Below are 15898 nucleotides of genomic sequence, written 5' to 3' on the forward strand. Positions count from 1 at the left end.
GGAATCTAAAATATGACACAAATGAACTTATCTATGAAATAGAAACAGACTCACAGACATAGAAAACAGACTTGTGGTTGCCAAGAGGGATGAATTGGGAGTTTGCCAGATGCAAACTATTATGTATAGAATGGATAAACAAGGGCGTACAGTATAGCACAGGGAACTACAGTCAATATTCTGTGATAAACCATAATGGAAAAGAATATGAAAAAGAATGTATATATATGGATAACTGAATCACTTTGCCGTACAGCAGAAATTAATGCAACATTATAAATCAACTATACTTCAATAAAATAAATTTTAAAAAATAAAATTGAAAAGACATACACACCAAAAAGAAGCATCATCACAGAGCTCCCCCAATGCACAGCCCCAGCACTAGGAGCCCACCCGCCATGCAGGAGGCTGAGTTCAGTTCACCTCCAACATCAGCCTCTCTTCCTGTCTTTCCGTTTTCCTGTTTGAGTCTCCCTCAGATACCCCGTTTGTGAGAAAGGTCTTACAAGTCCTGCTGTAAGAGAACTGGGGTGTGCAGGCAGCAGCCCAGGACCCTCCATCTTCCAACCCCTGCCCTGTTTTCCTAGAGCTGTGCTTCAGTTCCTCACGCCCCTCCTTTCCAGCATCAACAATGACTGAATCCTGAAAAACGCTGCTGCGGAGTTATTTTTGGCTCCCTTCCCTCCAGCCCCAGAGTCTGCCGCTCATCGACAACCATTAACAGCTGTTAGAAGGGGCTTTCAAATCCCTGGCTTCTTGCTGAAGTGCTTTAACACCAGTTTTCTATGAGCTCAGCCACACTGGAGAGGTGAAAGAAACATGCCAGAAGAGTTACATAAAATGCCCTTCGTTTGGGGAGTCTGGTTTTTCTCCCTTTTCTGCAGGAAAACTAAGCCTCTGACAGAAGCTGTGAAGGCACCGCCCAGCTGAGTCCCTGTACAGGCTGATGAATCCAGATGATCTCATGTGACGGCCCCAGCGGCGGCCCTGGGTCATTCTCAGGGTCACAAGTCTGTGCATCCTTGGTATGAGAATTTCAGCATCCTGCCCTCACAGAGCTGTAGCCACCCCACTGCAGCATCTGGAGTTCTGGACTGGACACCAGGGAGGTGGCCTGTCACCACGGAAGCTGGAAGCTGCCTCCAGGGCCCCCTGAGGCCACCCGAAAACCCAAACCCAGGAGCCCATGGCTGCCAGTGAGGCTCCCATGTGGCTCCTTCCCTACAAAGGATTGAGAACTCAGTAGATGTTTGGAAAGTTCTGCGCTCCTTGTCAATGTTAATCCATTAATTCACACTAGCTCCAGAAAGGATACCGATGATGTTGCTGGTCAGGGATTAATGCTTCATGGCTACCTATACTTTGCCGCTTTTTACCCCTTCACTTTTTAGGGCAGTCACCCCCTACCGCAGGGGAGTGACACATCCTCTGACCCTGTTCCAGACTGGAAAATACGAGAGACCATGTCCAGATGTCTCCCACCTCAGCACTTAGCCAGAATAATTATTCAGCCTCCTAATCCCAGTATTTCCCATCATATGAATATTTGTAGCACAACTTGGAAGTGAAATGATTTTAAGTGTTATATGAAGAACTTGTTTTCAGAATCACTGTGCTTATCTTAATATGTATTCGAAAAAGTGTAGCTCACATGTTAAACCTGAGATTTCAGATAGTGTTTCTTAGGAGGAGGTTCTAAGCTAAATTTAATTTGTAAACAAAGTGAGTTGCATTAGAGAATATATTAAAAATTGTGACATTTGGTCATAAGTGTCTGTAGTTTGGGAGACACTCCATAATTCAGTAATTTTTCTCTCCACTAGTCCTGTCTGTTTTGTGCGATCCCTCCCCAAAGAAAGCCACAATGGCAGCTTATTGAGAACACAGGTCATGCCTATTTTCATAAGTTTTGTAATAAAGCGTAAGGAAATATAAGGCTTTTTGCATTAAGTACATTTTTAAAATTTATTTATTTATTTGGCTGCACTGGGTCTTAGTTGCGGCACATGGGATCTCCGTTGCGTCGTGAGGGATCTTTAGTTGCGGCACGTGGGATCTAGTTCTCTGACCAGGGATCGAATCTGGACCCCCTACATTGGGAGCACAGAGTCTTAGCCACTGGACCACCAAGGAAGTCCCACATTAAGTATATTTAGACGAAAATAATTTTTATGTGTGTTTCTTGGTTATCTGATTTGGTTTTTTCTTCCAAAATAGTCTAGCTCTCCTGCTTGGGTCCCTAAGCGTCTATACCACCTCCTCACCTGCTTCTATACACTTCCTCATGGTGAGGGTAGAGAATGATGCTCTCTTTGATGATGACTACCCTGTGCTGAGAATTTCTTCGGGACTCGCTTAGATGATTTACACTTACCCTAACTCAGTTCTTTGGAACCCACCTCTGCCTCTCTCCCTCCTTCTCTTCTCATGTTTTAACTCAGTGATGTTCTAAAGAAGGTCTATTTGTTTGGCTATTGTGGACATCCTCATAACTTAAATATAACTTCCCAAGAATGGATACAGAGGGCGGTGGATTTAATATCAATAACCCCGTTTTTTATTGCCAAAATGTAGGGTAGGGAGAAGACATGGCAAGAGTTGAGGCAGGACAGGTCATTGGAGCCCAATTATAAAGAGCCTTGAATGCCATGCTTGAGGGGCTTGGGTTTTATTCTACAGGAAGCAGGTTGACAAAATGATTATCGTTAGGAAGATGAACCAGGCAGCAGTACAGCGGAAGGATTCAGGGAGAAAGAGACAATGGCCAGGTTGTTGCAGTGGCCTAAGCAAGAAGTAATGAGGCCGTGAAATTAGGCATGTTCGTTGGAAAAGAAAGAGATAGATGACTTTTAAAGAGCAAAGGGAGGGGCTTCTCTGGTGGCACAGTGGTTAAGAATCTGCTTGCCAATGCAGGGGACACGGGTTCAAGCCCTGGTCCAGGAAGATCCCACGTCATGGAGCAACTAAGCCCGTGTGCCACAACTACTGAGCCTGCAATCTAGAGCCTGTGAGCACAAATACTGAGCCCTCATGCAACAACTAGTGAAACCTGCCCACCTAGAGCCCGTGCTCCACAACAAGAGAAGCCACCGCAATGAGAAGCCCACACGCCGCAATGAAGAGTAGCCCCCGCGCACCGCAACTAGAGAAAGCCCGCGCGCAGCAACGAAGACCCAACGCAGCCAATAAATAAATAAATTTATAAAGACCAAAGGGAAACAGAAAAGACCCAAAATTGTATCATAGTTTTCAATGATACATTCGTCGACTTACTTGTTTATTATCTGTTTCTTTCTCTAGATCAGTGTTGTCCAATAGCATTTTCTATGATGATGGAAATGTTCTTCTGCACTGACCAGTATGGTAACCGCTAGTTGCATGTGACTATCAAGCACTTGAAACGTAGCTAGAGGAGCTAAGGAACTGAATTTTAAATTTTAATTAATTTTAATATAAAGAGTCACACATGGCTTAGTGACCACCATTTGGACAGTGCAGGACAAGAGTCCAAGTTCCAAGCATCATGCCTGCCTTGTTTGTCATTATGTCCCTGGAGCCTAGCACAGTGTCTGGCACATAGTAGGCACTCAATAAATATTTGATGAGTGAATGAAAAGAAACCCTATAAAACAGAAGTAAGGATTATGTCCTATTCAAACCAGTAGACTTCTTTATGGGGAATTTTGGCTCCCACTTAAAGAAGGAGGAGGAAGATGGAGAGTTCCCTTAGACATTGAGGATATTTCCCAAAGGTTTAAACCGAAGCTCCCAGCATGTGCAGGTGAAGCCACATCATAGGTGAATGTCCAACAGTGGTGGGAACATCCAGGGTCAGGGTCTATTCGGTCCCTGCCTTCTTGGCCTTCATTTCTGGCTCTTACAGTGCACAGCACCCAAGCGTTTTCCTGAAATATGTAAAGGGTAGTGATCAAAATCAAAACAAATTTTAGGAGGAATGAGAAAAAGAAAATGTGTTAGAGCTGCTTTGTTAGAATGGCTGTAGAGGTGGGGGAGGTCACACATGATCTGGAGTGAGGCGCTCAGGACTCGAGTCCCACGACTGTGGGCAGGTTGCTTAAACTCTCCGCACCACAGTTTTATAGAAAATGAGAATAAGAATCATCACACTTCACTTCCCAAGCTGTTGGGAGGAAGAAGTGACATAAAAATATATAATGACAATATAGTCCATAAATTTCCATTCAGTTGTTTCTTATAATTCACACGCACTGGGCTCATAGCTGAATGCATGTCTGAAAGGCACAGTTATATTAAAATACAATCCTGATACGTGCCTTTCGGAAAAAGAGAAATAAGAAGTCATCAGATTCTAGACGACTGTATTCAAAAAAGGAACTGAACAATCCAAAAAAAAAGACTTTTATCTCTCAATATTAATATTAAAAAAAACTCCAGGAAAGTTGATACCGCAACTTCCTTCTAGTAGCTTATGATTCAATAGTGCTTGTTGCCAGGAAGTTCCTGATCCAGGAACTTGCCCAGGACCACCTCGCGTTTCCCTCTGTAGCCCTTCATACCCTTCCCTCATCTTCCCTGCTCTGTACTTTTATCCCCTGCCTTTGGCCCCCTGTCCTAGCAATGAATTTAGGCTCTTTTCTCCATGAACTGATCTCCCCAAACTCACAACTTCGGCAGCACCTGTAGCCTTCTATTAAGAAATATCTCCAGCCACCTGAGTCCCACAGAACCACCGCTTTCCCTCCTGCCCCGCCCCCATCTGCCTTTCTTCACTCTCCGTGATTATAGCAAAAGTTGTTATCATTCCACTTGTACTCACCAACCACAGACATGGAGCTCTGTCTAACCCTGTCAAATCACATCACATTGACTGAGGTGGACCAAATCACATGCTTCCTGTAGGTGACAGCTACTTAGAGGAAAGACTCAAGATTTGGCCCGTGTGTCAGATTCTCAGTGCTGTGCCCCAGATGCAATATTTTTAAAAGAATTCCTGTTGAAAATGGTTATTACACTGCCACTAGAATCATTTTCTCATAGTACGTCATCCCATTTCTTCAAAGACTTTCTTAAATATGACCTCTCTCTGGTCTCTTTTTCATTTTCTCAGTTTAATATACTTATATTAAATAATAATAAGGGGCCATAACAATAAACAATTTAAATAAAATGCTCATCAATTCAGGGAACCTGAACATCAGTTTTCAGTTTTCACCATCATGTTCCCCAATATTCTTCCTCATTGAGAACCTATTCTCTTTCTAATTGGATTTAAAGACAGGAATCACTATAAATCTTACTGGCTTTCATCATATATAAGCTTGAATAATTATTTTCTGTCTTGCATTTGGGTTTTAATCTTTTTTCTTCCCAAAATATTACCATCTAATTGAGCCTAATCAGAATTTATACCATTTGTCATCTTTAAATTTTAATTCTAATTCAGGCATCTCCTTAGGCTTAACACATAAAGAATAAGGCCCCTCTAACCCCTGTCATTGGTAAAAATACTGAAAATCAGTGGACCTACAGCCAGTCCATAGTATACCTGATTGTATTAACAAAAGGGTAAAATTGTAGATATGCTAAAATTATACAAAAGATACACAGAATGAAAATAATATATTTTAAAATCCTATGATGTAAAGAAAGAAAAGTTACACAGACTTTACAAAAAAAGAGAAAGCAGCAGAAGGTTCAACACCTTGCAGCGGAGGCCAGTGGGGTTCTGCAGATGCGCTGTTAGGTGATTTACCTACCTAAGGTCTGGGTTCTCAGCAAGTGTCCTCAGGGCTGAAAGGCATTAAAGAAAACCCACACCTGGCACTTCTGCTCCCTCTGAAGGGTGGCCACTCAGGCGTGGTACCTGATAGTAAGGGTTAGCCCCAGTGGTCTAGCTCTGTTCCCAGATCTGCCACTGTAAACAGTCTCACCTGGATTCTAATCATAGTCATAAATCAACCTAGTATAAGTGTATTATAAAGCATTTTTCTATACAGTACTGCATACAGCCAAACTTAGTCCCATCTTCATATGGAAAGCCAGGTGTGTTTTTCACTTTTCATTTTACCAAGGCTGATACGAGGCAGGAGTCCTCCCTTGAAACGGATTTTTTTTTTCCTAATATGCAAGTTACATAACTGTGAGAAGAATCTTTAGTTCACATTTGCACTACTTGAAACATTTCCATTGTTTCATGGATTGGTCCATGCAAATGCAGGTTACATTTTTTTAAATTCTCAATCATTATCTTTTTATTTATTTTTATGTTTTTGGCCACGCCGCACGGTATGCGGGATCTTAGTTCCCCAACCAGGGATTGAACCCGTGCCCCCTGCAATGGAAGCACGGAGTCCTAACCACTGGACCACCAGGTAATTCCCCAGGGGATTTTTTTTTTTTTTTTTTGTGGTACATGGGCCTCTCACTGTTGTGGCCTTTCCCGCTGTGGAGCACAGGCTCCGGACGCGCAGGCTCAGCGGCCATGGCTCACGGGCCCAGCCACTCCACAGCATGTGGGATCCTCCCAGACCGGTGCACGAACCCATGTCCCCTCCATCGGCAGGCAGACTCTCAACCACTGCGCCACCAGGGAAACCCCCCAGGTGACATTTTTGGTGGCCCAGTGGCTAGGGAACAAAGGCTAGGATAGGCAATTTAGCTACATTACATTCCAAAAGTTTGTTGAGAAATTAGTTGTCTGAACTGCTGAGAGTGTCTTTTATCCTGGAAACAGGTTATGAATAGTGGCTACTTTCTTAAATCAGCTCCCAAATCTCCTATCTGTATCGCCTTTCATTTTTTGAAATTTATTCAGGGAACAGATGTTTATCATCATGCAAAGCAAGAAGGAAGTTAATTCTGTAGTCTAGGAATAAGCGAAGGGCTATGACATTACAAAGGAGGAATAGATAATTCTAATGAGAGAATAAGAGAAGTTCTCGTGGAGGAGAGGAGGTGAGAGTGGGATTTCAGTAGGTGTGGGGGGGAAAGGCCCTCTCAAGTTGAGTGTCCCTCCATTATATGCCTGTCACAACTTTCTATATCTCTGTCATTGCAACTTGTACACTGCACTGTAATTGAAGTATTGCTTGTCCGTCTCCTCATTTGGACAGTAAGATCCGTATGCAAGATTTCTGAGTGGTGGTAGTGGTGATGTTAGTTTTTTTTTTTTTTTTGCGGTACGCGGGCCTCTCACTGCTGTGGCCTCTCCCGTTGCGGAGCACAGGCTCCGGACGCGCAGGCTCAGCGGCCATGGCTCAGGGGCCCAGCCGCTCCACGTTATGTGGGATCTTCCCGGACCGGGGCACGAACCCGTGTCCCCTGCATCGGCAGGCGGACTCTCAGCCACTGCGCCACCAGGGAAGCCCTGGTGATGTTAATTTTGATCTGTACATCCATCATCTAGGACGGTGCCAACATGGTAGCCATTTGGTTAACGTCCGTCAAATAAATGAAGGGTCTCCTTTAGGAAAGTTCTAGAGGTGTGAACATGTGTAGTGTATATTAGGTGAGAATGAGAGGAAAGACTTGGAACAGAATCACTGAGAGCCAGAGGCCTGAATGCCAGCAAAGACGATCTCATAGGATTCTAGTTCTGATGCATTTTTTTTTAAGCCACACCTAACTTCTATTCATACTGTCATTTTTTTTTAATGGGACAATTCTTTGGAGTTCCAGCTAAGGGACCCAGTGCCAAGGATGCAGGAGCTTCCTCTGGAGGGATGGAGATCTTAGCACAGCCGTCACTTACCCCTATGGATGGGTATAAACGAACCAGTGGACCTACCCACACCGGCCGCGCTGGGAGTTCACAGTTGGAAAACAAAGGGCAGTTGCTTCGCTGAGCCTTCCTGAGGTCTTGCCTGCCATTCACTTTTAAGTCCAGCTTATTCATAAAGTGAGGGCTGTTTGTAAGTCAGGGACAGCATGTGTTTCATAAAAAATGCTTTCAGTATCAGATTCTCTGTCTCTCTGCCACTCGCACAAACATACGTGAACATTTTGGCTTTTCTTTGCATTAGCAATTTATGTCTCTCCCTCCTCCCTTTTAAAGTTATAAGTTAATGTTTGTATGTTTATTTCGTATCTTTTAAGGCTAACCCAACCCAGGCAGTAAATTTAGGCTGGAGCAGCAGTCACCCCGGCTGCTGGCAAACAGCCTGGAATCAGGGCCTGGACAGCCTCCTCTGGCTAACTGCAGAGTTCACTCTCTAGGCTTCGGTTTCATCACTATCATTATGAACGAGAAGTCTAGAGTTAATTACAGTGCATGAATGGGAGATATTCCTGGACTTATTTGCATTAATTACTTGCTGGTAGTTCCTCTGCTGAGGTCTCCATCCTTGTTTTTACAGAGCTTTTGGCAGTGTTTCTGCAGTTGGTGTGTGAATTTTTATGATCTGTTGCGTGTTATTCGTGCAATTTCCTGCTCTGTAATGGTATCAGTTTTCCAGACACAGAGGAATACAGACTAAAACCCAGGAGCCTGCATTAGCATAAAATGTCCCAGTTCTGTCAGTTTGATTAATTTGTCTCTTTGTCTCCACTCTATATGATAAGTGCTATTAATGGTTGCAGCACTTCATATGTCAAAGTCTTTCTTCCTAATGACTTGAAAATGCGGTTTATTTCCCCTTTTTGTGTTATTTTTCTCATTTAGCATTCCACTCAAGTATAGATTTATGCCATGCTCTTTCATTATCTTACTGGTCGCAGCACTGGAGTGATTACATATGGTGTAGAGTATGCGTAAAGATGTGATCCCAGGGGCAGCAGCTGCTGATGCAAGCTGAAAATAGATCCAGCCTACGCTCAGCACTTTTCCCAGAGGCCTTTTATTTATTAGTAGCAGTCTCGGTACAGGACAGCTTGGATCCTCATTTAGCAAGATGACTTTTTGCCTTTCCCAACAGTGCAATGACTTTGCTCTATTTACTGACACTGCTGTGTAATTTTTTTTTAACTGCCTTGTATCTCAGCAATGACTGAACCTAACATAAATTGTAATATAATCTCGGTATATAATGAACTCAAGAAACGACAGGCTCCATTTGAAGTAATGGAGCTTGACAGATCTAAGGTTTAAATTAAATAATCCTATTTGTAAGACAGCATTTGTACACGGTGCACTGCTTTAAAATGAATTTCTATTCTTCTCTAGTGTTTCCTACACCGTTTTCAGTATTCTCCTTTTCAAAGGGACTTTTTTCCAGAAAGAAATGCATTGCCAAGCCAACAGCTCTTTCATAAGGAAAGAATAAAATGAATTTTTTTTTTACCCATTTCAATCACTGAACTGGAACCAGCATCATTAATGATTAGAGATGGGTAGTTATTAATCCAAGCTGGCAAATCCAAATAGCTTAGACTTTCCATCAGCACAGAGCATCTGTGATAGAAATATAATAGCGGAATTTAGGATTAAGATAATAGCTAACCTTCTGCGCATGTTTTAGGTTCAAGTAGGTATTTTTCAGTAAATCTGAAGAGTCCTAATAATGAATATATGTATGCATTTTCTGAATACACCCAAGAAGAACTATTTTGTAATGTCATTCTTCTCATTGAAAGAGGTACGTTAGACAGGATGAGGAAGTTCGTTGTACATACTAACAGCATCAAGCTAGGCATTCCTCTCTGCATGATACATTTTTCCAAATTGCAAAAATAAAAAATACCATTTAACAGTTTATAGGCAGATGACAATTTGAGAGTATCACTTATTGGCAGGACCTAGTCATCTGATGAGGAAGCCTTAGGAAAAATGAATTTATAGATAGAGAGCGGACCTCCTCCTGATGAAATAGTAAATGTAGGAGGCAACTTAGTAAATTTGCTTTTTGCTATTTTGTGTGTGATTTTACCTGCTGCAGGACCAAGCAGCCATTAGAGAAGGCAGTTCCCTCTTTTAATTTGTCATTGCCCTGAAAGAGTCCCATGGGTTCTTCTGTTAGGTAACAGAGATTTTATTAATTCCATGATCGAATGAAAGTTACATGGGGTAAACACATGGTTTCCTGCTGGGTTGGGTTAAAAATTAAAACAATGATTCATGATAAAGAAGTACAGCGCAATAGATTCATTTTAGTGGATACATGACCCATAATGTTGTTGAAAGAGCAGTAATTCAAACCATTCCTTGGAATGGGTTTCCTTATCCCTTGGAAATAAGCAAACCAAGGGGCATTTCAGCTGAGTAAGAGAAGCCTCCTTTATCCTGCTCACATGCACAGTTGCAGGAGAAAGCGTAAGACCACAGCGTTCCATCAGCTGTGATGTCTGTTGTTGCGTCTGTTCTTTCAAGTTCCTTTGGGAGCTTAGACTGCTAATAGGCTGCGTTGCTGTAACTAGGGCAGCCGTCCGTACCCTGCCTTTTAAGATGCCCTCTGTCGGCATAGGTGGAAGGCAAGCAGGAGCTTGCCTGCGGCTACGGTGCCTGCTTTTTCTACTCTTTTTATTTTGTCTTCCTTTCTTTCCCTCCCATCCTGCTTCCCACTCTCATACAAAGAGCACCCAAACTTGTTCTCCAGGCTCATCCCTAATTCCCTCCATCGTGACACAGTAATGTTACAGCTGATTTCATTCTCTGTCTAGTGGCCTCAGAACAGGGGGTGGTGATCTTGCTTGCTATGGGAAGAGTGATACTCAGACATGACAGAATTAATTAAGGATGGGGTTTAAGTATTAACTCTTAATTTCCTAGTTCTTGTGGTTCTAAATTAGATAAAGTGTTGTTAAAACTGGGAGAGCGTGAGCATTTATGTGTGTGTGTGTCTGTCGCCAAAACTGACAATTCAGTTGTTGGATCAATTGAATTGACCTTGTTTTTCTCGTGAAACACATCGACTGTATTATGAAACAAGCAGCCCAAATGAAGAGAAACATTTCACATATCTTGTCGAATATTTCATGGGGACCTCTGAAAGCTGATACTTCCCTTGTGCCACCAGATCTGAAATGAGAACAAAAGCACTTCATTTTTGATAAGTGGGACGTTGTTTTTTTCTGAACCTTTTTACTTCCAAGATGTCTTACGAGAGTTATCTCAGTTTGGGCTAAGCTTCCCAATAAATGATGGAGAGTCTGAAGGAGGCTCTTGGAGTCAATGATATAGCAAGTGGTTTGTAAACCGAAGACTAAAGGAAGAAATGGGTTACCAAATAGGGACCAAGGAGAGAAAGAAGGAAAAAACCAACTTTATTGAGCACCTGTTGTGTGCCTAGTGAATGTGATGATAACTTGAGCAAAATAACAAAGATTTTAGTATCAGAGGAACAAAAGAAGAAGTTCAATGGACTTACAGGGTTGGCTTTCTTTTTTTCTTGTTTGTTTTTTTTTTTGCGGTACGCGGGCCTCTCACTGGCCTCTCCCGTTGCGGAGCACAGGCTCCGGATGCACAGGCTCAGCGGCCATGGCTCACGGGCCCAGCCACTTCGTGGCATGTGGGATCCTCCCGGACCGGGGCACGAACCCATGTCCCTTGCATCAGCAGGCGGACTCTCAACCACCGCGCCACTAGGGAAGCCCTTGGCTTTCTTTTAATGGAACACTATGTTTTGTAGAAGTGTTTGAATAGAAGAAAGAAAAGGAGGAGAGACAGAGAAGGAATAAATGAAGTTGTTCAAGTCTCTTTAAAGAGGTAATAATAAGATGGAAGAATTTCAGCCACTAGGACAGAACTACATCAGCCAATTTTAATACCAAGGTAGCTGCTAGCCAAGTAGAAATGTAATATTCATTTTCATTCCTGTATTCCATTAGCAAAATTTCTGGCTCTTCAGATCCTTTTGAAAATAGAGAAGTCTGCATCTGAAGCTTTGCCTGGTCGAGGGTCTGCCTCACCCAGAAAACATCCTCAGGAGGCCAAACTCAATGGGATGTTTTCAGTGGATAACACCAGCCAATTCTGAGTCTGATTTAAAACTCACTGTATAAACTCCTCCTAGCTGACTACAGCTGTAAGTGTCCTCTATTTTTTATTGCCGACTCTTTCTGTAGAACATACATCCACTCCACTTTCCACACTTCAGATTTCAAGTGGAGGAGAGCTATTTGAAGGCCTACTCTCAAAAATAACTTGTTGAACCTTGCAGAACCTGCTTTAAAAGCTGCCACGAGTATAGATGTGTATGTGCTTATGTTGGTTTTTTTTTTAGCTTCCAACTGTAGATTTTTTAATTGAAGTATATTTGATTTACAATATTGTGTTAGTTTCAGGTGTCCAGCACAGTGATTCAGATATATATATATAGATATATAGATATATTCTTTTTCAGATTCTTTTCCTTCATAGGTTATTATAAAATATTGAATATAGTTCCCTGTGCTATATAGTAGGTCCTTGTTAGTTATCTATTTTATATAAAGCAGTATGTGTCTGTTAATCCCGAACTCCTGACTTATCCCTCCCCCACCCTTTTCCCCTTTGGTACCATAAGTTTGTTTTCTATGTTTGTGAGTCTCTTTCTGTTTTGGAAATACGTTCATTTGTATCTTTCTTTTTAAAGGTTCCACTATATGTGCTTACTTTTTGAAAATGATCTTTGACCCAAGAAAATTATAGCATTTGTATATATGGGCATGCAGTTATGCAGTGAGGTTTGTTTTTTTTTTTTTTTTTGCGGTACGCAGGCCTCTCACTGTTGTGGCCTCTCCCGTTGCGGAGCACAGGCTCCGGACGCGCAGGCTCAGCGGCCATGGCTCACGGGCCCAGCTGCTTCGCGGCATGTGGGATCTTCCCGGACTGGGGCATGAACCCGTGTCCCCTGCATCGGCAGGCGGACTCTCAACCACTGCGCCACCAGGGAAGCCCCTGCAGTGAGCTTTTTTAAGGTACTGTTTTAAACAAGCTAGAGCCCATATCCCTCTAGTTTGGGTTATGTCCTGTTCTTCTGAAAGGATACATATGCTTCATTAAGCTAAGATTTATTAGCAAGGCCAGCAGGTGATAATGGGACAGTAATTTTTACATATCAATTTTGACTTGATGCCCTTACTTCTCAGCAAGGAGAAATATTAAAAGATCTTGCTAGTGCAGCATGATGCATGGGAAGTGAGAAAGTCAAAGGAGTGCTTTTCTTCCATGATATACTGGGAATCATAAAACCTTGGTCTTAAAAGTCATCTGACCCAGCACTAAGGAAAAGGGCTATATTTTCTCTTTGGTACATCCCTTGGGTCTAATCTAGGGATGATGATGATTAAAAATAACCTTTATTGAGGGCTTCCCTGGTGGCGCAGTGGTTGAGAGTCCGCCTGCCGATGCAGGGGACACGGGTTCGTGTCCCAGTCCGGGAAGATCCCACGTGCCGCGGAGCGGCTGGGCCCGTGAGCCATGGCCGCTGAGCCTGCGCGTCCGGAGCCTGTGCTCCACAACGGGAGAGGCCACAACAATGAGAGGCCCGCATACTGCAAAAAAAAAAAAAAACCTTTATTGAGCATTCACTATGTGCCAGGCACTGCTCCATGCACTTTACATGTTTAACTCATTGTCACTATAGGATTGCTACTGTTATTACTCCCATAGGCCAGATGAGGAAACTGAGGCAAGAGAGATTAATTAACTTGCCCGAAGGTCAGCTCCTAAATTAAGGAGCCAAATTATGAGCCTAGGCAACCTGACTCCAGAGCCCATGTTCTTAACCCTTGGCCTCAGTGATGACAATAGGAATGCTCATTAAAGATGTAAGTGCTGGGTTTTTAACAGGTGGAAAATAAGGCCTGGGGTCACAAACATGTCAGCTGTAGGAGTGGAGACAGCAAGTCTCTCCAGCCTTTGTTCAAGGTTTCCCTCTGCCACACAGAAGTCCCTGTGAGCCCAGCACTAGAAATTTGCCTTTACACAAGAAATAATGAAAAAGATGCTGAAAAAATCTTAATGTAAAATGAAAGCAAAGAGAAAATACCTGAGATCTGAAATTTTCGTGCTTTTTCTTCACTTTACCCATTGATGACTCCTCAATTCACTCCACTTGATCACATAAAGACCTGAATATCTAGGTCACCTTGGCTTACATAAGGACTTGCCTTTGTCTGCAGCCTCAGTTTTGAAGCACTGAAAGCATAAGACACATCTGAGGACTTCCCTGGTGGTGCAGTGGTTAAGAATCTGCCTGCCAATGCAGGGGACATGGGTTTGAGCCCTGGTCCGGGAAGATCCCACATGCCACGGAGCAGCTAAGCCCGTGCGTCACAACTACTGAGCCTGCACTCTAGAGCCCACGTGCCACAACTACTGAAGCCCGCGTGCCCTAGTGCCTGTGCTCCGCAACAAGAGAAGCCACCACAACGAGGAGTAGCTCCCGCTCACTGCAACTAGAGAAAGCCCGCGCGCAGCAACAAAGACCCAACACAGCCAAAAATAAATAAATTAATTAAAAAAAAAAGACACATCTGAGAAACGAGCTCTGTAGATTTTATAATAACCCAGTGTGGGGAATTCCCTGGTGGTCCAGTGGTTAGGATTCGGCACTTTTACTGCCATGGTCCAGGGTTCAATCCCTGGTTGGGGAACTAAGACATCCCGCAAGACGTGCGGCGCGGCCAAAAAAAAAAAAACAGTGTGGTAGGTAGAGTAATGGTCCCTCAAAGATGTCTACATCTTTTTGTTGTTGTTGTTGTTTGTTGGATTTGGGGGGGGGGGTTGAGTTTTATTTTATTTATTTTTTTATACAGCAGGTTCTTATTCGTTATCCATTTTATACACATCCGTGTATATATGTCACTCCCAATCTCCCAGTTCATCCCATCACCACCCCACCCTCCCGCTGCTTTCCCCCCTTGGTGTCCATACGTTTGTTCTCTACAAAAGATGTCTACATCTTAATCCCCAAAGCCTGGGATTAAGTTAAGGATCTCGAGATAGGGAGATGATCCTGGATTATCCAGTTGGGTTCAGTGTAATCACAAGAGTTCTTACAAGAGGGAGGCAGGAGGGTCAGAGTCAGAAAGTCCCCTTTGCAGTTTGAAGTCCACTCAAGTGATGATGGAAGAAACTGTATGGACCATGGCCATGGAACTGGTCAGCTGCTCCCCAGTTAACACCAGACTCAGTGGACAGGAGGAAGGTTGCCTTTCTCCATCTGTGACCGTTGCTATTTTCAACAAGCCATCTCATGTTATGCTAGTTCGTCTCTCTTCCATTCATCTTTATTTAAATTTTTAAAAAAATGGACTCCTCACATTCTGTAAGAACTTTCAGCTCTTTCTCATTGCCAGACCAGAATGATTTATTGGGCAAGTTGGCTGTTTTTAAAAGTCCTACATCATGGGCTTCCCTGGTGGCACAGTGGTTGAGAGTCCGCCTGCTGATGCAGGGGACACGGGTTTGTGCCCCGGTCCGGGAGGATCCCACATGCCGCGGAGCAGCTGGGCCCGTGAACCATGGCCGCTGAGCCTGCGCGTCTGGAGCCTGTGCTCCGCAACGGGAGAGGCCACGACAGTGAGAGGCCCACGTGCCGCAAAAAAAAACAAAAAACAAAAAACAAATCCTACATCATGCAGTAGCTAAAATAACTGGCATCAATGGTTGTCTTCCCTTAAAGAAAGCTCTAGGCTACAGAATTCTGAGCCTCATCCCCCTCAGTAATTTATGACTCTGAATCCTAAAGTACCTTGGTTGCTCCTGTGAACGTTAATTCCTGCTGAAACCGTCACACAGGGAAATATGAGGCATGTCCCAAATGGCTTCCGACTGGAACCTTACTGTCACTGATGTGGTGTCCAGGTTATGGCTTTGGTTAGTGAGTTAGAAGCACTGTGACCCTCTTTTAATTCTCAGTCTTGAATTGGGTCCTCACACACCGCCCGCTCTTCCTCCTTATGGCCTCTCTAATCTGTTCACATCTCTCTTCCACACCCCCCGTCCCCCCATCCCCCCATCCTCGCGCCCACCACAGCTGTACTTCTGCCGTCC

General features: G+C 43.5%; 1 protein-coding gene and 1 non-coding gene across 2 annotated transcripts in view; both read left to right on the forward strand.

Annotated features, from left to right (window-relative positions):
- Nucleotides 1–15898, forward strand: part of BACH2 (BTB domain and CNC homolog 2) — a 353914-nt gene that overhangs the window by 298427 nt on the left and 39589 nt on the right. The gene's annotated exons all lie outside the window — the stretch shown is intronic.
- TRNAK-UUU (transfer RNA lysine (anticodon UUU)) lies at nucleotides 14424–14496 on the forward strand. Its single transcript has one exon. It is a non-coding gene; the product is annotated as a tRNA-Lys (tRNA).

This window comes from Delphinus delphis, chromosome 14 (genome assembly GCF_949987515.2).
Source record: "Delphinus delphis chromosome 14, mDelDel1.2, whole genome shotgun sequence".
Taxonomy (NCBI): Eukaryota; Metazoa; Chordata; class Mammalia; order Artiodactyla; family Delphinidae; genus Delphinus; species Delphinus delphis.